At 37.0% G+C, this 24,499-nt stretch overlaps 1 long non-coding RNA gene and 1 pseudogene across 1 annotated transcript; one reads left to right on the plus strand and one right to left on the minus strand.

Annotated features, from left to right (window-relative positions):
- Positions 1-1,527: 1,527 nt before the first annotated feature.
- On the plus strand, positions 1,528-7,806 carry LOC120105489. Its single transcript, XR_005507897.1, has 3 exons — positions 1,528-1,960; positions 2,034-2,624; positions 7,537-7,806. It is a non-coding gene; the product is annotated as an uncharacterized LOC120105489 (long non-coding RNA).
- Positions 7,807-12,127: 4,321 nt separating this feature from the next.
- On the minus strand, positions 12,128-22,522 carry LOC120104006 (annotated as a pseudogene).
- Positions 22,523-24,499: the final 1,977 nt, after the last annotated feature.

Consider the following 24,499-nt stretch of genomic DNA (forward strand, 5'->3'; position numbering starts at 1 on the left):
GAAAAGAGGGGGAGCACCCCAAGGGTGGCTGTCCCCACTTGTGGTGCCATGGCAGAACCACTTTAGCGCCGTTGTCCCCGCTTGCGGTTGGAGGGATTAGAAGAGGGGAATGCGGCCCGAGTCCCTCTTCGTACGTGTTTCCGAAACTTCTTTCTAGGCACACACATTCTGCGCTCCTGCTCCCAAGGCTCATAAGAATAATAATAATATAAAGATTCTTCTCTCTCCTCGCCCCAACCAGAGCACTACTTCATCTTCTCCCTACTTACTCCCCTTCTTCTACGTTCTCTAAGAGTAAAATTATAGACGTGAAGTGTTAAACAAATGAGGTTCGTGGAAAAGGAGAGGTTTGGTGTTATCCGAGTGGGGGAATATTGCAGGTGGGCATGCGCGAGAGAGGTGGCTTAGTAGAACTCTTTCTCTCTCTATTCTACTTTATTTTGTTGATATTATATTATATTCTAGCGTTCATTGGGCGTGGAATGGTAGGAGCAGCTAAGCATGATTCACCTTTTAAAGTTCAGTTTGGGATTTGGCTCACCCCTCCCTTTCCATCATTCCCCTCACCTTCTCCTCCCCATGCCTTAAAATCCCGAGGCACTTCTCCCACCTCTTTTATACCCTCCCGACCCTCCCCATCCCCGCACTGCATTGCTTCCTTCTCGTCCTCTTCTTTCACCACCAATACCTTCCTCACTCTTCCTCCCTTGACCATGACTTCTGTGGATTCCATGTTGGTTTCTCACCCAATTGTGGCAGACATGCAAGAAAGCAATCTCTCTCTCTCTCTCTTTCTCTTTTGAGGGATAAACTCATCAAGAAAGCAAAGTAAATCATAGATCTAAGCATCATCTTCCACTTCCACACAACCCATGTACAGCACGCTTTGCCATGAACCTTAGTGTGATCCTATAAGATAAGGAAAAGCAACCCCGCCTGACACTTCAGGCCTGCCGCATGCACCACCAACAGGTGCTTCCAAGTGGGAATTGCTATAATAATAGCTCGGTTGTCTTTCTTACACAATAGTAGGGTGGAGCAGATGGTGGTGTTTTTAGGTAAAGCTGGCGGTGAGAAGCCATAACCTAAACTAACGTCATATTCGATTGGATGTGCGGGCTGAGCTGGTGGATTAGGTAAGAAGGCGTGGTTGTTATTGGGTGGAAAGAGTTCTTCTTGGATGGATGATTAGGTGGATGAAAGAAGCGATATTGGTGAGGTTCAATCCGATGATGGACTTTACGTATGATCGTAAACTAATCTCAGATTGAGCCGCGCCAATATCACTTTCTCCACTGCGATCTCTCTCAACAACTCAGGTTTCTTCCTTTGTCTGTCTTCTTCTTATGCTTCGTCCTCCATTTCTTTTTTGTTCTTCAAATGAAAGTTTTGCAAATTTATGTTCCTGTTGTTATGCTTCTATTGATCCATCCATCTATATACGGATCATAATATTGGCCAACTTATGCAAGTTACTTGAAGATTAAAATTGTTTATTTTCATCAGCAATTGATATTTAAACAAATTGAAGTCTTGAGGTCTTAGGGTTTCCAAGGTTTGATAGTTGCTTCGATGGTGGAGGCAATAGCTGTGCATGTGCAAGTTATAAATAGGTTTATACAAATCGATAACAAATACCATTTATGTGGTTGGTAATAGTGGAATTTTCGCGCCTTCTATTGTCAGCAATTAGTGTTTTCCTCTACGAATTGTTTGTTTCCATCATATGTTAATTGCTATGTATTGTTTCTCTGACTAGTTTTTCTATATATGCTAATACGGGTATATGAAAGCAGATTGTTCCGACCAGAGTTCTATGAAAACAAACTGAATCCACTAATTATCTTCTAAATGTTCCAACAGTTGAGATAGGTGGATAAGCCAACTGCTTGAGGAAGCCATCTTGCATAGCCTCAATCCAGCATATTCTTCTTCGGTTATGTTTCACTTCTGATCATAGGTATGTAAGTTTCTTTTTTTCTTTTTTTTGAGAAAAAATTATGGGTATTGATACACCTTCAAACCGGCTACAGGTCACTGGAAGATCCAACCAATTAAAACACGTCACGATGCCAACACGTGGTGATCGAGAGCGGCCACTCGGCAGGCTTAATACCATACCGCCGAACTTGCATATCAGAAGCTTCCCATAGTTGGCCGCATCCTAACTAGAAGACTTAGTGATCATCGAGATCCCACCGGTATGATATGTAGGACATCATCTACATGCGAAGCATTCACGCCTGATGTCTAGGCCATATGCTCTAATTTCCTGGTGGAAGGTAGGCTCCTCTATTGGACATACATAAAAAGGGAGGATTGAAGAGGTAAGAAAGAAGAAGAACGCCCTAATAGACTGAAAGACGACCTCCTCCTGTTTCTTAATTACTATATTGGCTTAGACATCGGAGAGTCCCCCACTAGATATGTTCCAACCAGAGGACTTTTTTTGCTCTGTGTTGTTTCAGATCGGAGTGCTACCATCCGATGAGGATCTCGGCTGCAGTGATCGAGCGATGCACGCCTTTTTCAATTCCGACCAGAGCGGCCAACCAGCGAGCTCTCTATTGTCATCGCGCTTCTCACTCTGGTGCCTAGGGCCAGTCAATTCTTAATGACAACAGGTATGTAGTATCCTTTGTTTTCTCGTGTGTTTTGCTTTACTTCCATGTCCAAGACTAGTAAATGTTAAATAGGATCACGTATTTCAATTAGCAATTCAGAGCTAAGCATCTGAAAATGATTATTCTGTATGTTGCAGCATCAGCTAACATTTACTTGATAACAAAGCATGGCCAACATTTGCGTAAGGTTATAGAGGTTGGTATTAGTTTGTGAACTTTAGTAACACGGGTCATGGTATTCCATTCGAAATATCTGCTTGAACAATTGCATTAGAAAAATCAACGAAGATCGGTAGTAGGCGAGGAAGCAAACTAATTTCACAGAATGAGTAAGAGTTGAGATGGAGCATAGAAGGGTCAATAGTGCCACCTTCACGCAGCTAGAGGACATAGAAATTTCCTTCTTTTTTTCAATGACTAGAAGGCAAGTCTTCTTCTATAGACATCAGATACATGGATTTATGGCTCATATCAAGGCTAAATTTCTTATGTAATTGTTGAAACTGCAGTTCATGAATTTGAAACTCCAATGTTTGAGCAATTTTATAGCCCTAAAACAAACTGTGGTTCTTTAGATATACTCATAGTCTCTCTCTCTCTCCCTCTCTCTCTCTCTCTCTCTCTCTCTCTCTCTCTCTGTGTGTGTGTGTGTGTGTGTGTACGTGTGTGTGTTGAGTTTCATATTTGAAAGGGTAAATGGTGGTTCAAACTTTAAGTTTTGCTATATTATCAAACAATCGACATCTCCTCTCTAAAAGTTGAACTGCATCTGGTATGAAGCATGAACATCAGTTGGTTCTTTATTCAAACAAATGGAGAAAACAAAGAAGACATTGTTATTTCAATGTGTTTTATTTAGTTTTACAAGCAACATGCTCTTCGCCTTTAAGTTGAAATTATCCCACCAGCTGTATCAATACAATATTCACACTACTCTCTCCATGCTGCAGTTTACTATTGTTCTGATGATACTAGTGTGCTCTAGCTTTCAGTCTTTTTAAGTCTTTAGTTGATAAAAAGATTTTCTTTCTATATCCTTTTTTTATTATGTATATTGAAATCACAAGAGTCTCAAGTCGTACTTTTTACTCTATAAGAAGAAAGATTCTACGTTAGACATTGAATTGAACTACTGTACTTACACAAGATATATTCGCATGCACGCATGAAGTTTGTAGATCCTTGAGTATATTGTTTGATGGGTGAATTGGTGAAGGATCATATTTGTATTAAGCTTCACACGAGACAAGAAAACTTCAATTCATCCCTCATCAATAGGTAAAGCTACTAGGAAGCTTAGTACTGCACTTAAAACTGCAACTAGTTCTGGCTGTTTATTCAAATGGACCATAGGATCTGTACAGTATCTGATAATCAACTTAGAAGCAGAGCAGGTTTATTTCTTTATTCACTCTAGTCATAGTGACCTATGCTCTTTGTTAAGTGTGCCTTAAATTTCTTAAAATGCCCAGCTCCATTCCAGCTCAAAAGAAAATTGGAGAAACAAACTAATTAGAAATTTCTTAATCTCTTCCGAGAGAGTGTGGGGATGGAGCTCCCATCGTATGGACCGATCCGATTCTGATATCACCTTCTTTTGCCTTGCTCTAGAAAGGTGTGAGAAACGAGATATCTTGAGGTTAGGGTTTCGTTGAGAAGCAGCTCTGTTCTTTTACTCCATCATTTTAAATATAGTGGAGTCTCTAGTCCGACCATGAATGTAGGCCTATGGCCGAATCAAATAAATCTGTGCGTGCTGTATTTTTATTTCTATATTTTCGAATCTCTTTGATCTTCTTTTATTTTGAGCCTAAAAACCTTGTTTGTTCTAAACCCATTCCAACACTCCTTAATACATTCATTGAAAATGTATCTGTAATCTATAGTTATCTTTTCATTCACATTGACTCCAACACATGAACATAATTTGTGACAGAAAGCCCAAGAACTACCATTTTAGGCTTTTGTCAATCGTGCCTCTAAGTTGCCGTGCTCTTAGCATTTTTTTTTTCATAGAATAACCACTAAACAGGATGAAATATGTAAACGCCTCTCTTAAAAGTATATAGGTTAAAAATCCCCTAATAATGGATGACGAATACTGCAACAAAGATGCCCAAATAGAAGCACGCTTTCATAACCCATTCTCCATGAGCCTATAAAGCTCTTTTCAAAATCCATTGTTGTGAGACCCGCTCCTTGGGCCTTGCCTGAACCAGGCCTGGTCCATTGACTGGCCTGACTTCGAGATGGGCCAAGCCCGATTAAGTGGGCCGGCATGAACTCCGCACGAGCTCTGTAGAAACGGATTCCCGATGGGAATATTCTTGCTCGGTGAACTCGAAGACGAAATCCTAGATCTTGTCGGAGGGGCGGAACCTACGGCGTACCCCCCATCGTCGAATCTTCCCCAGCCATCTTCGATTTCCATGGTGAAATCTCTTGGTTCTTGTTGAGATTCATCGCCAATCGGGCCTTGATTTCTCGCCAAAGCCGAGGTATTGGACCTCCATCATTAAGACTTTCTTCTTCCTCATCTTCCCCGGTCTTAAGGTTGCTGTTGCGGATGGATTGTCGCTGGATTCCATCAAGACAAACCTCCCTTGTTTCGATTTGCTTCTCCCCTGTCTTTACTTCTTAAGCTGTGATTTGAAGCAAGTATGCTTGCCGGAGCTCTGGCCGAGCTCTTAGCGACTCCTCGCAACTGTTCGAAGGAACCTCGGCTGCTGATGAGTGAGCCGAGTTGCTCCAGTCCCCTATTTTAGGCTAATCCATGCGTCAGTTTTTCTTTTCTCTTTCTTTCATCTTGCCTCCGGTCACTAGCGTCTCTACCGCCGTCGTAGCCTTCGCCGAAGGCCAAGCCTCTGCCCTCTGGCAAGTGCGCTCGCTGCCGCCGATGCCAGCCCTCCTCCACTCCATTTCAAGGACTTCAAATCCTCCCCTATTTTCGTTACCTTCTCTTTCTCTCTCGTTCTCTCTCTTTTTAATCTTCTCTTTGTATCTCTCCACATGGTTAATGGACCAACAAGAGGTCCCAAACTCTTGCGGATCGTTTGGTTTGCGGAAAAAAAAGAAAAAAGAAAAATATGGTTAATGAGAAAGTAATAAGATGCCTCTTATTTGGTTGGAGTTTTTAAAGGAGAGAGACAGAAAAGTTGTATTCCCATGAGAATATAATTCCCACATTCAGGGAAAAGTGTTTCCCATGTTTTATGGAAAAGTCTTTCCAATGAAAAACATAGAAAAGTTACTTTTCCATGAGACGAAAATCACTCTATTTTTATTTTTTCCTAAAAAGGCCCTTCAGCATTAAAGAAGCATTAAAGAGGTATTAAATACCTAATTTTTATTAAAGGTATAATAGGAATTATACATAACTTTCTCAAGAAAGTGGATGGTCAACCAAATATAAGCACTTTGAAAATTTGTCATTTTTCCATTATTAACCAAACATGCGAAAAGTACTTTCCTAAGTATCCTCTTTCTAGGAATTTGCTTTGCAGGAATCATATTCCTAGGAGGAAAAATACTTTCCGCGAACCAAACGAGCCCTTAGTAGAACCTGGTTTACCCTAGCAGGGGGATTCTAAACCGACATTGCTATTACCCTAGCTTTCATAGAACATCCATCATTGACAATGCTTGTCTTATCACCTTTGAACTAATTGGATTCTGATCGAGTCACTCGGATTGGATCCACTCAAGTTGCCAGGTGATGTTATCCTGATAGCCATATCCTTCTCTTTCTTTATTTTTCCACCATCGACCATAATCACTTTATGATTTTTCCTGCTTATTGATTTCAGATATGTGTGGGTGCAATTGACTAGACGAGAAGATGTTGAGCAAAAAGGCTTTATGCTTTAGTTAAGGTAAAACTCTAATCCTTTGTTTATCTTAATTTTGAATAAAGAAAGGATAGAGAAATTATGGATAATTCGAATATTAGGATTCTGAAATTAAGAAATTAGTGAGTAATTGGTTTATTAATGTTAGTGGTTGATCGGGAATAAGTTGGTTTTATATTAATGTTAAATTAATTGGACTTATTAGGTGTGCACGTGGATTGGTAAACACTGTATCTAAGTTTATCCATACAGATAAGAATTTCTGTACATGATCACCAGTATATATTTATGGATCTGTACTGTTAGATTTGTATCAATGAATTCAATTTTATATGAGATGATACCATTTTATATGATTTTCGATATGAGTAAATTTATGTGTTTATTATACATGGATACCAGTTATTGAAGATACGGTGATAAAAATTATGAAATCAGTTATCTTGAAATTATAAGAAGTATACTGTTAAATTGAAATTGATTTGATAAGAATAATATGTAATAATCAGATGGATAAGAAGTGGTTTGGACTAACCCCATTATGTGGATAGCTTCCTTAAGCTTATATGCGTTTGATAGTCTCCATGGGCTTACGCGTAGGATAGCCTCCATAAGTTTATACATGAGATATTCTTCATGGAGTTACATGTAGGATAGCCGCCATGGGCTTGCACATGAAAATTATATCTATCAGTCATGGACTAGGGCATGATCCTTGTTAGTCTAAAGCCAGAAAGTAAATTATTATCAAATCTAAAATTGTGATAAAAGAGGAATGGATGATAAGGCACATGAAATCTACGTTAAATATAAAATTTTACTTGTTGGTATATTGTGATATATCTCTTTTGAAGATGGATACTTGATTTATGTTTATGCGGATATTTGTTGGTTAATTAAGTTATATAGGATGTTTGATAAGAGATTTCAAGATTTATATTTCCACTTTGATATTGCTTATTGTTATTTGCAAATTATATTATTATATTAGTGTGAATGTATGGAGATTTTGATTGGACTGTAAAGCTCATCCTATCCTTTTTCTTTTTCTTGACTATGCTTAGGATCACTGATGAAAGAAGGGCTAGATATAGCATATGCTAGCATAAGGCCTTTGCAACTTAATATGCTTCTTTATTGGCTAAGTTGAAAGACCTTCAAGTAAGATTGAGTTGAAGCTTGAAATTTTTAACTCTGATAATTGCAAATGAAGCTTAGGGCTAATATTTTGTAAACTAGATATCGAGTACAATCTAGTTACTTTTTTTTTATGTAAGTATGGATGTTTTGATGATTTAGATTCGTTCCTAATCTAGTGTGAACAGTTATAAAGTAACTTTCCTATATTTGTTTTCAAGTACCTTGTAGGCAGACATATCATCTATAACCATTTTATAGTAATATTAGGAACTTACGTCATATTCATCTAAATTCAAAAGTAAAGACAGCATGTTTCGCCAACTTCATATGAAACTTGAAAGTGAAGGGCTCGAGCAATTTAATGATTACTTAGGCAGATAAAAAAAATATATATTTTTCTTAACAGCCTCTATACCTAGATATATAATATGATATTGAAAGCTTATTCTGGCTTTATATGAGACAGAATTTAGAAACTGAGTAGTATCCCTAAAGGGACTAGCATAGCAGGCCTAATTTTATATGGTGCTTGTTAACACAAGGAACTAGATCTCAGTTAAGGAAACAAATTATTTTCCTTCATCATCTCATATAAAGAGAATTCAACAAGTTTTGCTTGACTCTACAAAAAGTAACTTATAAACTTGTAACTTTAAGAACCTAATTAGAACTTCAAAATGCTTTTCCTTTAACATATATTTCAGAGCCCGCCCAATCCAAAACGAAGTTCATAAATCATAACTCAATAACTTGCAAATATTTCAAGGATCAAAATACGAGTTGGGAAATAATTTTTTCCAACAATTCTATGCATAAAGTCCGCGAGCTCTGGCGATTCCATGCAAGGCTTGTAATAAACAGCTTATTAGCAATATTCCATCTAGCGGCAGCGGATCTGCCAACTTCTTACGAAGCTCAATACTCCATGGAAATACCTTCTTATGAAGCAATACCTTCGAATGATTTTAAAAGTACTACGAATCTTATGGAACTCGTGGGTGAGACCGGTAGGGAAAGAAATGGATACTATAGATTGCTTGAGAATGATGGAAGAGACCGTTAATTTATTTAAGTTTCTTTGGGATAATGAAAAACTAAAGAATTCCATTTGTCTTCCTGTATTACGTAGGATTTGTGAGACACCGAACACTAAATTTACATAAACGTTGAGAAGGAATGCGTAACTGTTGCATGAGAACTTTCTATGTGTAATTTACCATCAAGATCATCACAGTCATGATCATGTGGTTTGACATTAGATTGCATTACTACAAACACAAATACATACGTACTGAGGCACACACACACACATGCACGTACGAGAGCGAGAAAGAGAGAGTGAGAGAGAGAGACATAATCATGTGTTGCGTTGAACACAACACAACGCTGCCGAGAACTTATATTGCTGCTGCCGAGAGGGGGGGGGGGGGGGGAACAGGGAATGACTTGCGAGGAAGAGGCCTGGCTTGAGCTCCCCAGATTTTATAGAGAGCAGGTATTTGGTAGGGGGCAGAGCAGGGCTTGTGAAGGACTTCTTTCTTTTCTTTTCTAATTTTCTTTTCTTTTCTTTTCTTTTCTTTTTTTTTTTTTTTTTTTTTTTTTTTTTTTTTTTTTTTTTTTGGTCAAAGCGGCATTTCATTTCCAATAAATTAAAATTAAGTACATCCTGCCAAGTCAAAAGACAGTAAGCAGTGCAGCAAATGGGGAACGGCTGCTAGACTAGTCCAGATGACGTCCCCGGAGTGCCGAGCCACATATGAGGCGACCCAGTCTGCAGCTCGGTTCACCTCACGATATACATGACCAATCTGGACAGCTAACATCTCCTGAACTAGTCTGCGAGTATCCCGAATCAAAGGGTGGCCATCACCATATCTATCCACTCCCCGTATCCAGTCAATCACCGTGGCAGAGTCTCCCTCAATGCACAATCTGTCGGCCCCCAACACACATCTCGCATATCGGATGCTCTCCCCTTGTGAAGGACTTCGAAGAAGGGCCGGGAAGCGTGAGCTGGACGGTTTGAATAAGTTTCTCTCTTTAAATTAATTGTATTATAGTTATTGCAAAGCGCAACACAATTTATGGAGGCATGAAGAACAATATATTTCTAAAAGCTATACATGCAGTTTTAGTCGTATCAGTTTTCCTCGTACTCATAAAATTATTAGACAAGTATATTTTGTCTCTCTCCCCCGTTTCTCTTACCCATTTCAGGTACATCTATTTCTTCCCACCTATTTATTAATTATTATTATATTATTATTTATTACTTCTTATCTTCTTTTCATGTTTAACTCCTCCCGAACGCCTTCTCTTTTTTCTCATGTACTAATTTAATTGTTGTTTATACCCTTGACATCATATCTCATCGACTTCATCTTCTTCGCGCGCTTCCTTAGAGGGATAGCAAGGAGGGATGTACTCTCATGGGAATCAATGATCGCTGGGTATGCACACTATGGGATATCCTCTGAATCCCTTCTGCTTGTGCTCATGTAGGTTGAGTCGAAGAAGGGATGCACTATTTTTGCTTTGATGAGCAAGGAAAGCAATAAAGAACCATGCGAGAATTGAGCATTATGCTTGCATGGTAGATCTGCTTGGTCGTGGTGGCCAATTTAATTTAGAGAGCGGAGGCTATTGTTTGGGATGGAATTTCTTGTCTGGGTTGAAACATATTTTTTGTTTATGCCTTTGAAAAGTACTCCTAGGCGCATGCCATGCATGCACGTAACCACTTGAGCTCGGAGTTCATGTCACAACTAGGATTTTAGAGCTTGAACCTGATGATGAGACTAAACATGTTCTCCTCTCAAATCTCTTTGTTTAATTTGGCTTGTGGGAAGATGCAATAAGTGTGAGGATGATGAGAGAGAGAGAGAGAGAGAGGATGGATTAAAGAAAAAAGCTAGCAGGAGATGGTTGCCACGAGATATCGCGTATGCCCACATGACAGTGTGGGCTCCATGATGTTGATGAGGCTCGAAAGGAAGCCACTTCAAGTTGTCATAGCGAGAAGCTAGCTGCATCATTTGCCGTACTACAGAAGGGAGCCACGAAGGGAGTAATTCAGGTGATCAAGAACCTCGACTTGCGACGGTTTCATGTTTTTGGGGATGAGAAATGTTCATGTGGAGATTGTTGGTAGAAAGAAAGGAGGTAAAATTAGAGGAGTTGGCTTAATTTTAAGCATGACTGTTTAAAAGGACCGCATGCTAGATCTTCTCAGACCCCTGAGAATAGGATATGCTGAGATGTTCAAATTCTAAAGAGACTGTGATGCCCTTGCCACAATGGTGAAATGCTGCTTTGGAAATGTCACTTTCTTTTCTTTTTTTCTTTTTTTTTCTTTTCTTTTTTTTTTTTGCTAGACCGGGTGATTCATACAACACATGTACAGATGCACCCAATAAAATCGAAAAACAAAATATCACGGAGCTCCTGAGGCAGCTCCCCATTCCTCGCCCCCAGCGTGCTACTTGCATGGTTAGCCACGTACGTGGCCACCCAATCCGCAGTCCCGTTGGCTTCTCTAAACACAAGCTTCGCCTAGACCACCCCTCCGTCCCTCATCATCATCCACATATCACGAATCAAGGGATGGCTAGCAGCAACGACCCTCGGACCTTCCTGGATCCAACTGATGACCGTAGCCGAGTCACCCTCCAAAATGACTGAACTAGCTGAAAGCACATGCTTAGCGTATCGAAGATCCGCCTAGGCAGCTTTTAGCTCCGCACCAGAAACTGTACAGTCAAATAACTCACAGCCTCCCGCTGCCACGACCCTAGAGTTCGGATCCCTATTGACGAAACCCGCTCCACCCTTTGTGCCTCCATCCAGCACCAACCCATCAAAATTGACCTTGAAGAAGTTTAGGGATGGAGGCTCCTAGGTGAAAAACACCGTACGAGAAGCTGCCAAGGCAGAATGGAAACTCCAGATATCCCGAGCTATCAAAAGTCCTTCTAAGAAGAAAATATGACTAATCTCTGCCGCCTGCACCCGAGCGCTCTCCTCCACGAGCCTTGGCAACATGCTCTACTCGCCGAAATGTCACTTTCTAGATAAAGAATTAGTTACATGAACTTGTGTCTTAATAAGTTTGCCGAGTTTTGCATAGAGCTCGAGGCCGATCAAATGTTTTGGAAAATATGATTCAGTTCAAGTTCATCCTACCATCCATCTACCTTCATCATCTGATGGTATGCACCCAATTGAGATGTCAGAATCTAGCATTATATATGACAATGGTATTAAGCAAGCAAAGTAATGCTGAGGGCATATCAAATATTTGGGAGTATAGGTGTGGCAAAACTAAAGCAATTTATTGTGATATTACTGAAGAGTGATGACAAATCAAGTTCAGAGCACAGTGATCGTTCATGAGGAGGAAGCGGGCAGCTGTAAGACACCTGATAAAAGGAAGGCTTCATGTCATAGCACGGAAGAAGGTTCTTGGTTTCTTGGTTTCTCTACCATCCATGGCCCAATAGGCATTTGCAACAGAAGTTTAAGGTATAATGGATATAGGAAAGTACATAACCAAACATGCAGGTTTTATAAATCCACGTTGCACAAACTACTCACATCTGAATTCCATAGGAACTGCGTTTGACACAACTTTATGATTACAAACAACTAATATCTATATTTTGACAGTGTGGTAAAGCATCCACCTTAAGCATATATTGAGAGGAAAGGTAGCAACATCTTCTCAAACCACAGCTTAACATTACTCTCACCATCAATGTTCCTCGGTAGGAAGACCTACAATGCTGGAATCTCCTGGATTGCCGAAATGACTTCATTGATAGTTTGGAATCGGCGTCTTTCCTTGAGAAGCATTTTAGCAAAGTCAAGGGCACGGCGCTCACAATATGCTCGCTTGCTAGCATCAGCAATTGATTCAAAATCTTCAACATGAGCTACTCCCACTATTCTCCTGTAATCCAAGAAATTCAAGTGAATGTTAGAAACATTGAAATACCATGTGTGAGATGCATCAATTTTTCCAGTAGAAGAGTGCAGCACATACAGATGAAATCAGCTGAATTAAATATGAAAGATAGTTGCGGGGGGAGGGGGGCGGGTGGATGTTCTCCTATTTTGCTTTTTTGTCTTTTCAACATCATTATGGTATAATAGTAAATTCTGCTAAGGATGTAGATGATGTAGACTTGATAACTGTTTACACTTTCCAGTGTATGATTACCACTATTCAATCATTATTAAAAATATTATGATCATTAGAGAATCCTTAATTATCTGGTTATTTGCAAGAGTATTCATTATAATAAACTAGAGTGTGGCACATGCAATTCACATGGCCTTGGAAACTTTGGGCACATGCCTGGGAAATGTGGAGCTGCAGAGCATCTAGAACTCCCCCCATCGAATTCTAATTATATAGTATAATAGATTACCAACCATTTAAACAAAAGGACATGGTGGTGAAACTAAGAAAGTAAACGCAGACCCATGCGTGATGTCTCAACCAATATGAAGTTATAAATCTTCCAAATGTTTAATCCAAAAGGGAATGCCTGAATGTCTCATCAAACAAGCGTGCATGCAAATAGAAGTGGTACCCGAAGAAATAAAAGCTTGAGCATGGATATGCTAATGTGTATAATCCTATTAACATTGTCAATAGTATGTCTAGTTCCTATTATAAAACTTGTATTGAAAATCAACATATTAAAACTCTCATTTTTTTTTTTACTTTGGCAAGCAGAGCACGTGAAATTTTTGCCAAGATATTGTTGAAGGGGTATCAGAATAAAGTCTTAACATTATTTGCATAATTGTTCTTTATGAAACATAATCATCAAGAATAATTTGCTTCCTTAAGCTTGAATTAGTAATTCAGTAATTCTAAAGTTGAATAAAATGAATAACATAACAAGATATACTTCTGCAGGATTACCTTATCATTTTAGCAGCACCAAATCCAAGAGCATCATGGAATAAATTGGCCATGTACCTCTTCTGGGCAAGGAGTTGAAGTTCAGGCTTGTTGTATATAGACACAGGATAAGCCTCACCATTCCCATCCTTGTGTTCATCCCAGAGCGAAATGAACTGCTTCTGAAAAAGATTCCAAGTTTCTTCAGTCGTCCTCAAAATCCACTGTTTGTATGCCTGCAAAATAAGACAGATACAGCTCATCAGAAAATAAAAAAATAGTTCCAGTGTCAGTAGAAAGATTGACAAATTGGCCTGGGCATGAACTACAATGTAAAAACACCAGCAATGCATTATTACAATCTTAAGACAACAATGAGAAACAATAATCAAGTGATCATGAAGTACATGAAACAACTTTCATGTGGAATTTAAAGGAACAAACATATGCAACAACTGGAAAGTTCGTCGATCAGCAATTGCAAACATTAGCTGAAAGAAGGAGAAACGTCCAATCTCTAGTTGTCATATGTCAAGAGATGTCTACTCATGGGAAGTCCATGATATGTGTCACTTTCCCTTGACTGCACATAAGATTTTAGCGGATACAAGCTTAATTGAAAATTGGGAAATTTTGTCAAGTCATAGCTACTTTCATACTTCTTCAAGTAATAGCCTTAGATTTTGGTTGGTTAGCAATCCATTTTTGGATAGAAGAGCACTAGTCTCTGTTGGTGTCCTTAATAAGTCCTGGTAAAATACTAGGTTGGTCCTACAAGTCAGTCATTAAGAATGATTCTCTGGACTCGAGTGTATATAGTACTCCAAGGGAAATGATATTAATTGAAATCCATCAATCACTTCCCCAACCATTAAAAACGGGGTTTTTCCTTAGCACCTGCATTCTCTATTCCTATATTTCCTTCAATTTTGAACCTCTTATCCTTCTGCCTCCTTATCTCTCGTTTCCCTTATTCATCTTTTACTTTCTTCCTTGCTCTTTTCTTCACTTAAGCGGTATTTTTTACATGTTTGACAAACTTGACCTTGTCCACGTGTCTAAACCATGACTGCAAACAAAAGCAATCAAAAATTTAAGCTGAGAACAAGCTGCATTACGTACTGCAATTAAGCATTTCACAGATAACATCATTGTATTATAGACTGCAATTAGATCTTCAAATAGATTGCAATTAAGCTTATCATAGGCTGTATTATAGACTGCAATTAAGCATTTCACTGTTTATAGACTGGAACTAGATCTTCAATTAATCATTTCACTGATAATATCAAAGTATATCTAGCTGTATTATAGACTACAAACAAAACTTTTTTTTTTTTTTGCTTAAGACTACAGGTCAATTGTTCATTAGTAATAAAAACTATAATGCAACACCTATGATATCAAAGGAAAAGGCGATCAAAAATTATAAAAATTAATGCCTTTTAATGGATTTCTCAAAAATAAGTGGAATATGAAAAATAGAAATATGACAAAAGGTTGTAGTAAGAAGGTTCGTTTATATTTTTTTGTGTATGTAGTAAGAATTCACAAACAATGTGACATTCTCAAAAACTGTTCTGTATCAACTTGAGTTCAGAATACTAGTTTGGCCACTGGAAATTGATTAATTATGGAGATACATGGAGGACTTAAACATTTCATGCCTCGATTACTTACTACTAAATTGAAGAATTATGCCTACTGCACACAAATGAATACAAAGGAATAGTATCTGATGAGAGAGAGAGAGAGAGAAGGGGGGGGGAGGGGGGGGGGAGGATAAACATACTTGACGGTCATTCCCTTTATCAGCATGTCCGTCTTGTGCAAAGAAGGCCAATATTAGGTTTCCTAAAAAGGCTCCTAAGTCAAACCCCATGGGTCCGTAAAAAGCAAACTCTGGATCAATGACCTGGGTAGAATCGCTAGTCACCATGATAGAACCAGTATGGAGATCTCCATGGATTAGGGCTTGCGCCCTCTCACAGAACCTACACAAAGGAAAATATGTCTCAAATGACTTTTCATATGCAGCATGATGCAAACGAAATATACATAGTAGTGTTCAGAAAGAAAGCATCATTAGCAAGACAGGGATTACTTAGATTTCAACTCAGCCACTTCAATCTTTAAACAATCATCATCTCGAACTGCCTCAGCATCACGATCAAGGTAAGGAGAAGTCCAACGATTATACTGAGACACCTTATATGGGTCTGAAAAGACAACCTGCTCAGTGAGCCTACAAAGCTCCACATTTCCACAAAATTCCGCAACTGCAAAATGCATTTAGAAGCCATGTTAACAAAATGATTATATGCATGCTACACTTAATCTTGTTAAGACTTTTGATACAGAGGAAACTACTAAATTTTATAAATGGTACAGAAAATGTCAAGCAATGCTTCTTGAGAAAAAAACCTCTTATTTGCAAGAAATAGCATTCAGCATGAACTGCAGAGACATCCATTTAGTATTTACATATATGTAAGAATCTAACAAAGTAGTAGGGCTAGCACATGTTTCACACTACCAAACAGGAAGAAAAACAAAATCGCAAAAAATCTGAATAAAATATGGAAGCATAACAAAGTAACACACAACTAAAACATTGAAAGGTGGAAAATATGAAGCAGTGCTTCTTGATAAAGACTCTCCAATTTCCAACATGTACTACTCAACATGAAGTGGAAATATACATTGCACTTCAGACCAGTATACACATATGCATAAGTTCTTAGAATATTAAGGGGCAAAAAACTTTATAAAATGTTCCTTGGGAGAAAGTCTATAATTAATAAGAATAGATACTAGCAAGAGGATGAGCGAGAACTGAAAGTTCAAGTAAAATCTATAAGGCTAACAAGTAAAGAAAGTTTAACTTGACGCATGTTAAAACGTTTTTAACCAAATTTTATGAATAGAACATTTTTAACACTGTAATTGATGTCGAAGTGTGGCGATCCATCAGTGTTGTGGGATTCACAGTTTGTAACAAACTTAGCAAATTACCTTATTCCAAGCACAAGTGCCAAGGTCTGTTAAGCACAAGCCACTTTTGAACTTTTTGCACACCCTTTGTTCTACGCCCTAAGACAAGTTTCAAGACTTCAGCTTCAATGCTACAGCCACACATCCAAGCACCAAGAAGAACACAAGAGACTAAGAGAGAGACATAAGTGGAAAGGTTATTCCTTCAATTGGATTACTTCCAAACTCTGTTTGCTCACAAACAAGGGTGACACTCTTATTTTACGCCCTTAATCCAGAAAAAACCACTGGACAGGAACCATGCAGAAATAAGGTTCAGCACCTATATAATGCCTAGATATTTCGCAGGAATTAGAAACTCTAACCTCCCAAAGAACTTCCACCATCTCACAAATACTGTCGTTTTCTGGAACCTTCCAGACTACCTCAGAGACCTCCACAAAGTGTAGGACTCCATTACTTTGGTAAATAATAAACAATCAGCTGGATCAATTGCTCCAAAAATTACAATCATTCTTTAAAGCCTTTGCTAAACATCATTTTAAAGACGATAATTTTCCTATAGAAAAGATAATTTGCTTAGCTAGTGGCCGTCATGGAGGGTCATCATATATCCAAGTGCGCAACACATCAAGAAATTGAAGACTTCTACTTTTGGGGTAACATTAGGAATCCTGTACAGCTGCAGAATAAACACAAAGTTATGCATATTCTCATCTTTATCATTGTTGTAAACCAAAAAAAAATGCACACGCATGAGTTTGTAGCTCACCCAAAGGAAGCAGTGAGATTGCAGTAGAAGAATGCAAAAGAAATTTGAGAATTTAAGCCTTAACTGTTTCACAAAAATTTAGGAAACTAGCAAATTTCAGAAAGTATCAAATAAAAAGAATTAATAACTAATATAAAATGTAGGAGGATATCTACAAGATTATAGCTATCATCATCAGTCTTACAGTTGTGACTTTCAAAATATAATATTTTTAAAGTTAAAATCAAGAAAGGAAAAAAAAAAGTAAACTAAATGATGAGACAATTCATGCATTTTAATCAGCATTGTCAAAAAGCTTTACATAGAAGCCACACCTGCACGTTTATGCTCTGATGTAGAATGATAAAGAAGGGATGTGAAGAAAAGTGTCTTTGCCATGTAGTCTGACATATGTTGCGCAAGCAAGGGATATTCAATTCCAGCAATCAATCCTTTCCGCAAAATTATGTGTGGCGGCTTCAAGTAGCGCATGGCAATCAAAGACATAGGCCGGTCAAAATGGTAAACTTCTGGTACATGATTTGGACACACTCGCCATGCTCTTGTAATGCCAATGTCTCAAAATACGCGCGCTCCTTTGTCATCGGCCACGATTCACCTATGCAGCGAATGTATGGAAGAGCCTGGTTTGTCATGAAGAAAGGATGGGATAATCTTGAAGCAGCATCAAGAAAAGGAAGGCAAAAGCCAACTCTTGTATTATACGATGAACAGCAAATATTGCCCATGCAGTAATCGACAAGAACGACAATTGTTCCATATATGAAGTAGTTCGTAACTTTTTTTTTGACTGAAGAATGGATAAATATCTGATACCAAGTAAGTGAGAGGATTTTCGCATGCCAAATGTCAAGGCATGCCTTCAAGCATGTTATAACACTCTAGCCAAACCAAATCTCATTTAAAAAGCAAGAGTTTTAGAAGCTTAACCTACTTACTCACCTGTGCATCTCCTATAGCTTGCATATGGATGGAAAAAAGATTATGCGTAAGATTTTTGTTTTTTTTTTTCTTTTTGTCTTATAATACATGGATACCTCAAGTCCCAAAGGGAAAATATATTGGAGGTCTTCCAAGATTGGTTGAGATTAGGTAGCAGACAGAACGGCCACTGATTTTTCGCATAGATGGCATATCAAACTAATGTGGCTAAGTATTAAAAAAAAGGTACTCTTCAAGTAAAAGACTCAGAAATAATAATTGGTTGCACAATCAAAACTGGCCCTTCCATGCTTGCTACTAATCCTAAAGGCACATATTTTTGAGGGAAATGCTCAGGGCATGTTAATTATGAAAGTTTAATAGATTGTAGGACAATTACACATGTATAGGAACACCCCTAAAATATGGGACTTTGGGAGCCAGTTAGCCACACATTCACACACAAAGACGCATGCATGCACGGTCCCTGGAAATGCACACACATGCTATTGTTCATATATTATTTACTATTTGTCACCTACAATCTCACAATACTGACCAAACATTTTTTTATATCTCTATATAAAATTTAACCTAACCATATGCCAAGACTCATAGCAAAATCTATTCCGCTTAGCTTAACCCATATGTTTGTAGAATGGCAAGCTATGCGGAATAAATTGACCATGCCAGCCCAAGATCTAGAACAAACACTATACAAAAAACAGAAAAGAGATGCTGGAAGAAAACTAATTAGAAGAGAGAAAAAATATTTAATTAAAGAAATTAAGCCACACAAAAAGGCTCTCTCTCACTCCACACCAAGAAAAACAACTTTCGCTCTCTTCTTTTCTCTCTTTTCTCATGCCACACTAAAGAAGACACCAAAAGTCCCTTTAAATAGAGTATCATATGTGTAGGATGTTTGATTCCTACTCAAATTCAAAAACCAACACCCACTAAAAGAGAAGACTTGATCACTACTAAAGGATAAGGATAATTATTCTAAAAGGAATAACTAAGTAGAATAAAAACTAGAAATAGAATTCTAAAGTCATTAAAACTAATGACCAACTAAACAGAAATTCTAATAGAATTAGGACTTGGCAATGAATCTCAACACTCCTCATTACGAAATCCATGCCAACAACATTGAACCTGTCAATGTTGTTAAATGCCACAGCAGTCATTGCCAATATTGCCACAGTAACAATTATGTAATAACTTGTCGAACCAATAATTGAATAGTAGAACTCCTTCATTGGCTCGAATAATAACTTCTTTGCTAGCTCGTCCTTTTTAATGCATATGTCGAAATCGACAATGTCCTCTAACACTTCTTTTTAGCATTGATTCTACGGTACGATGTCGAGATTCCAGAGAATGTGAACATCTAATTGCCAGTTGCAATTAATGTGAGCATCGACCATCACCTCCATAAGAAATATCCATATTTTGGATAGCTTCAACACAAAACTCTTTTGCGTTATTTGATTTCTCAGTATGAATTTTTACAGACAAATCAAATGTAGCATCCTTTGACTCTTCCTGAGCAACTTCAGAATCAATTGATTCTTTAATTATGATCTCTTTTAATATAATATCCGGCCGATTAAGCTCTTTCTACTCCAGATTTTCTTCCAAACCTGATTGATCATTGAGCTGATCAATTTTTGCTATGCTCTAAGTCTTTAAAACTTGAAGCGGTATCTAATTGATTAAGCTTCCCCTGACTTAAATTTTGAAGTCTGTTATAACTCATATGAGCCAATATAGCATGCTATAAATCAATGGTATGCTTAAGAATCTGGTCAATATAAGAATTATTGGCAGACATGACACCAAAGCTTGTTCATTTTCCTACCTTGAGTAATAAGCTTTTCAGAAGCTTTGACATTAGCATAAATCTCCATAGTGTCAGGTCCAAACAAAATAGAAAATCTTATGTCCGTGAATTGTGAAACAGAAATCAAATTTTTTCTTCACTCCAGACACAATAAATATTATTTATAAAAATAGAAGAACCAGTAGATGATATGAGAGATAAATCACCAATATTTTTGATAGGATAAAGTGAATATTTGGCAATAGCAATAGCATCAGAACCAGTATAATCATGCAAAGAATCAAATATCTCTCAATGACTAGTCAAATGATTAGAACACCCAGAATCAATAATCCAATCATGAGCAAAATCAATATCTGACATATGACAAGAAGTAGAAATACATGCATGCTGGCTATCAAGACAATTGGAATCAACAATACTAGTAGTGAAAGCCCAACTACCAGTTTTCTTCTCTCCCCCTGCTCTGAAGTAGAGGATGCAAATATTAGATTGTTTGAGCTTTCACTCTGCAATCTTGAATTTTTTGGCCAAATTTTCCATATCTATGATAATTCTCCTTGAATTTATAATTTTTCTTCTGATTAGGATTTTTATCCTTCTCAAATTTTCCAACTGGCCTTTTTTTTCTGAATTTTTAAATTTGTTATTCCACTTTTTTTTTATTTTTTACTTTTAAAAAATAAGACCTCCTCTTTTTGATGGGATATAGTCAAATCACGCATCTGAATATTGAATGCTTCTTGATCAACAAGTATATTTTCTAACTCTGCTAATGTAGATTGTTGAACACATCCATAAAAGCAAGCATATAAGTATTTATACTCCTTATCTCAAACCATGAACTAACAGTCTACGCTATTTATTTTCATCATAACGAGAGTTTGGATCAAGCATACCCAAACTCATCAAACAATTTCTTTCTTTTAAGAAAATATTAGGAGATTGTAAGATTACATTGTTTCAGAACACCAATCTCGTTCTATAAAAATTGAAGCTGAGCCTCATTTGACTTCAAGTGGAGAGCAGTAAGAATATCCCATACTATTTTTGGCTTCTCTATATCTTGAATATGCTGATGATTTTCTTAATCCATATTAGTCCTTAGAATATACATAGCATTTTAAGTTTTGATCTCACACTTTTTTTCGTTTCTGCATTGTCAGAAATTTTATGATGGCTTCACTATATCTGTCTCGTTCACAATCTCCTATAAACCTTGCCCGATCAAATAAGATTTGATGCAGGCCTTCCAATATGCATAATTGGTGTTGTTCAATCTTTTGATCCCAATGCTAGAGATGGTAGTGGCTTTAGTCATAATAATTCACTTCTTGAATCACTAAACAAGAGTCCCACACGCTTGCACCGCCGCATGGTGAATTACTGGAAGCTCTTTAACCACGCCAAATTACAAATACACGAATAACCGATCTCCAAGCCTATAGCTTTGATACCATGTAAGACGGCACGTTATGCAAAATAGATCAACTATGCCGGCCCAAGATCTAGAACAAATACCAAACAAAAAAACAAAAAAGAGATGTTGAAAGAAAACTAATTAAGAGAAAAAAATATTTACTTAAAGAAATTAAGCCGCACAAAAAAAGCTCTCTCTCACTCCTCGCCATCTCTCACTCCTCACCAAGAACGACAACTTTCACTCTCTCCTTTTCTCTTTTTTCATGTCAGAGTATCATATGGGTAGGATGTTTAATTCTTACTCAAATTCAAAAACCGATAAAACTTAATCACTACTAAAGAATAAGGATAACTATTCTAGAACTAATAACTAAGTAGAATAAAACTAGGATTAGAATGACTTAGCAATGAATATAAATAATGTTCTATTCCGACATCCTATGATGCTAAGCGTTTGCACTTAGCTCAAACACCATCGCCCAATTGATTAGGAGAACTAGCACACCTAAAAACGTCGTTCAATGCATGCATCACAACTACATGAAGATCCATGAACCATTTCTACTGAAATCCACCGATAGATTGGACAAAAACCCCAGAAAAAAGCTTCCCCAATCCAATCATAAGCGATGCCAGAACCATGAAGAAGATCGCAAACAAATCACGAAGCCAGCATCTTATCGACTAATAGCCAAGAACCAGCGCAATAAGACCATAAGCAAGCCAAGAAAGCACCGAAGAAGAATACCTGCTTGATGACCAAGGATCCAGCAGTGCCGATGACGATGTAGACGAAGTTGAGGTTCCCGTCGCCAACTTCTTTGACGGCGAGGCCGTCCACCTGGTTCCCCAGCTGGGCGCAGAGGGTCGGGCGTCGCCTTGATGTAATCCACGAGGGATTTCTCGTCCAGAGGCCTGAATCCATCTGTCGCCACCACCATGGCTCTCGGTTTCTCAAATCTAAACAGGACAGAAAGCTGAGAATTAGAAGAAGAAGAAGAAATGATCTACTGTTCTGAAAAGGGATAGCCGGCAACCGATTCAATGAACCTGACCGGCTTTTTTATTTCCCTTCCGATTCTCTGGGGTTTATAACAGAGGAATAAAGAGGCCCCTGCCGCTCCTGAAGAATCGGATGCGGGCTTGGTGGGCAGGAAAGCAAACCGGGAAACGGGAAACCGGAACCGTGTGGGAGAGCCGTCAATCGCCCGCCTTAACCCCTGCACCTAGCGGGCCCACAGTGCACGTGGACAGGCTAGCTTACGCAGTTGACGTCCCGCTTGACCCGGAGGCGGATAGGCTTGATGTATATCCTCCTTATCCATTCTGCTAGTTTTTGACGTGTTTTCCATGTTAGTTATTTGAAAAACATAACATGAATAATCTGATCATCGATGATATAAAATTAACATGATAATATATTTAATATTCAATAACAACAAATGTATAGAATCTTTGAACGAGATAGTGCTTTTTCAAATCTCTCAAAATGGGCATATAGTATCAAAACAATCACTGATATATTGTATAAAAATATATTTATGAATTATATATACATTATAATAAAATATTAATATATTTATTAATATATTAATTATTAATATATTCTATAAAAATATATTTAGTTAGTCATATGAATTATTAACCCTATGAAGATATATTAATTTTAAAATAAAATTAATATTCTTATTTATACCTGTAATATATTATTTTTAATACTAATATTTATTTTGATTAGAAAAATAACACACATAAGTAATATATTAAATAATTTTATTATACAAATATAAAGTACAATAATATATTTCTACTATAATTAAAAAATTATCATTGAAAAATAATATGATATAATATGAGTAATAATATATTGTAATTTAATATATCATAAATACAAACATATATATATAATATTGATATTATGTTAGCAGTATATTAATATATCAATTTTTTGTTGTTTAAGAGGTATTTTATCCTCAAATTCCAGCCCAAGATTACTATCCTAGGGTGGTCTTGGATTTCCGACTTCCAAGGACAAATATTCCATCACTGGATTATATAGTGCCTTTGAGAAGGAGGTCATTTAGATCACTGCCACGTAGGATCATCGTGGTGCTACTAAATATAATGATTTTATTACTTCCATCCACATTATCCTTAATCTTGTGATAATTATTCTATACCAAACACCTCAAAAAATATGCATTTTATTTGCTTTATATATAGTCATTCAAAAAGCATATATTAGTAATTCCTTGATTTTATCTCTTGTGTGTATATATATAATATTTGATAAGATCTGGCATTTGATTTGCCTGATATTTATAATATAATTCTATATTAAGATTTTAGGAATCTTAATAATGATGCTATTTTGTTATGCTTCTCATAATTGCAGGTTGTAATTATTAAGAATGTTATTTTGCGCTAATAATGTTCCTCGCAACTTGCATCTTTCTCACAGCGCCACTTATTGCAGAGAGAATAATATTTATAATAGTAGCCAACTAGTTTATTGACCATCATTTTAGTTTTTTAGCTTCTCCCTCAGACATTATATATTATACATACATATATACATATATATATATATATATAATATATATATGAGAATTAAAGTATCATATATCATTTACCTATATTATGGCTATTATATAACTATCAAATTTATTTTTTATCTTTGTCTTTTCACCAAATCAAAATATATTTTATGAAATTCAATCTAACATATCAATCCATAGTTACTAATAAAACAAAATTTGATTTACCTTATCCCATTACAATGGATCCCCATCAAAAATTGTCACTGATCATTGTAATAGTTATAATAGTCAATATGCGCCAAGTCCATCAAAATTTGTATTACCTATGTTTAAAGAATAGTTTATAACAGTATTTATTCGTCATTATAGTTGAAAAAAAATGAATAATAAAAAAAAATCATTGTTGATCAAATGAGTTTCTAATTATTGACCAAATAAAAAAAATATTTTTGAAACCATAGAAAAAATTAAGTTATTGCCA

The sequence above is a fragment of the Phoenix dactylifera genome, unplaced genomic scaffold, assembly GCF_009389715.1.
Source record: "Phoenix dactylifera cultivar Barhee BC4 unplaced genomic scaffold, palm_55x_up_171113_PBpolish2nd_filt_p 000299F, whole genome shotgun sequence".
NCBI classification, from domain to species: Eukaryota; Viridiplantae; Streptophyta; class Magnoliopsida; order Arecales; family Arecaceae; genus Phoenix; species Phoenix dactylifera.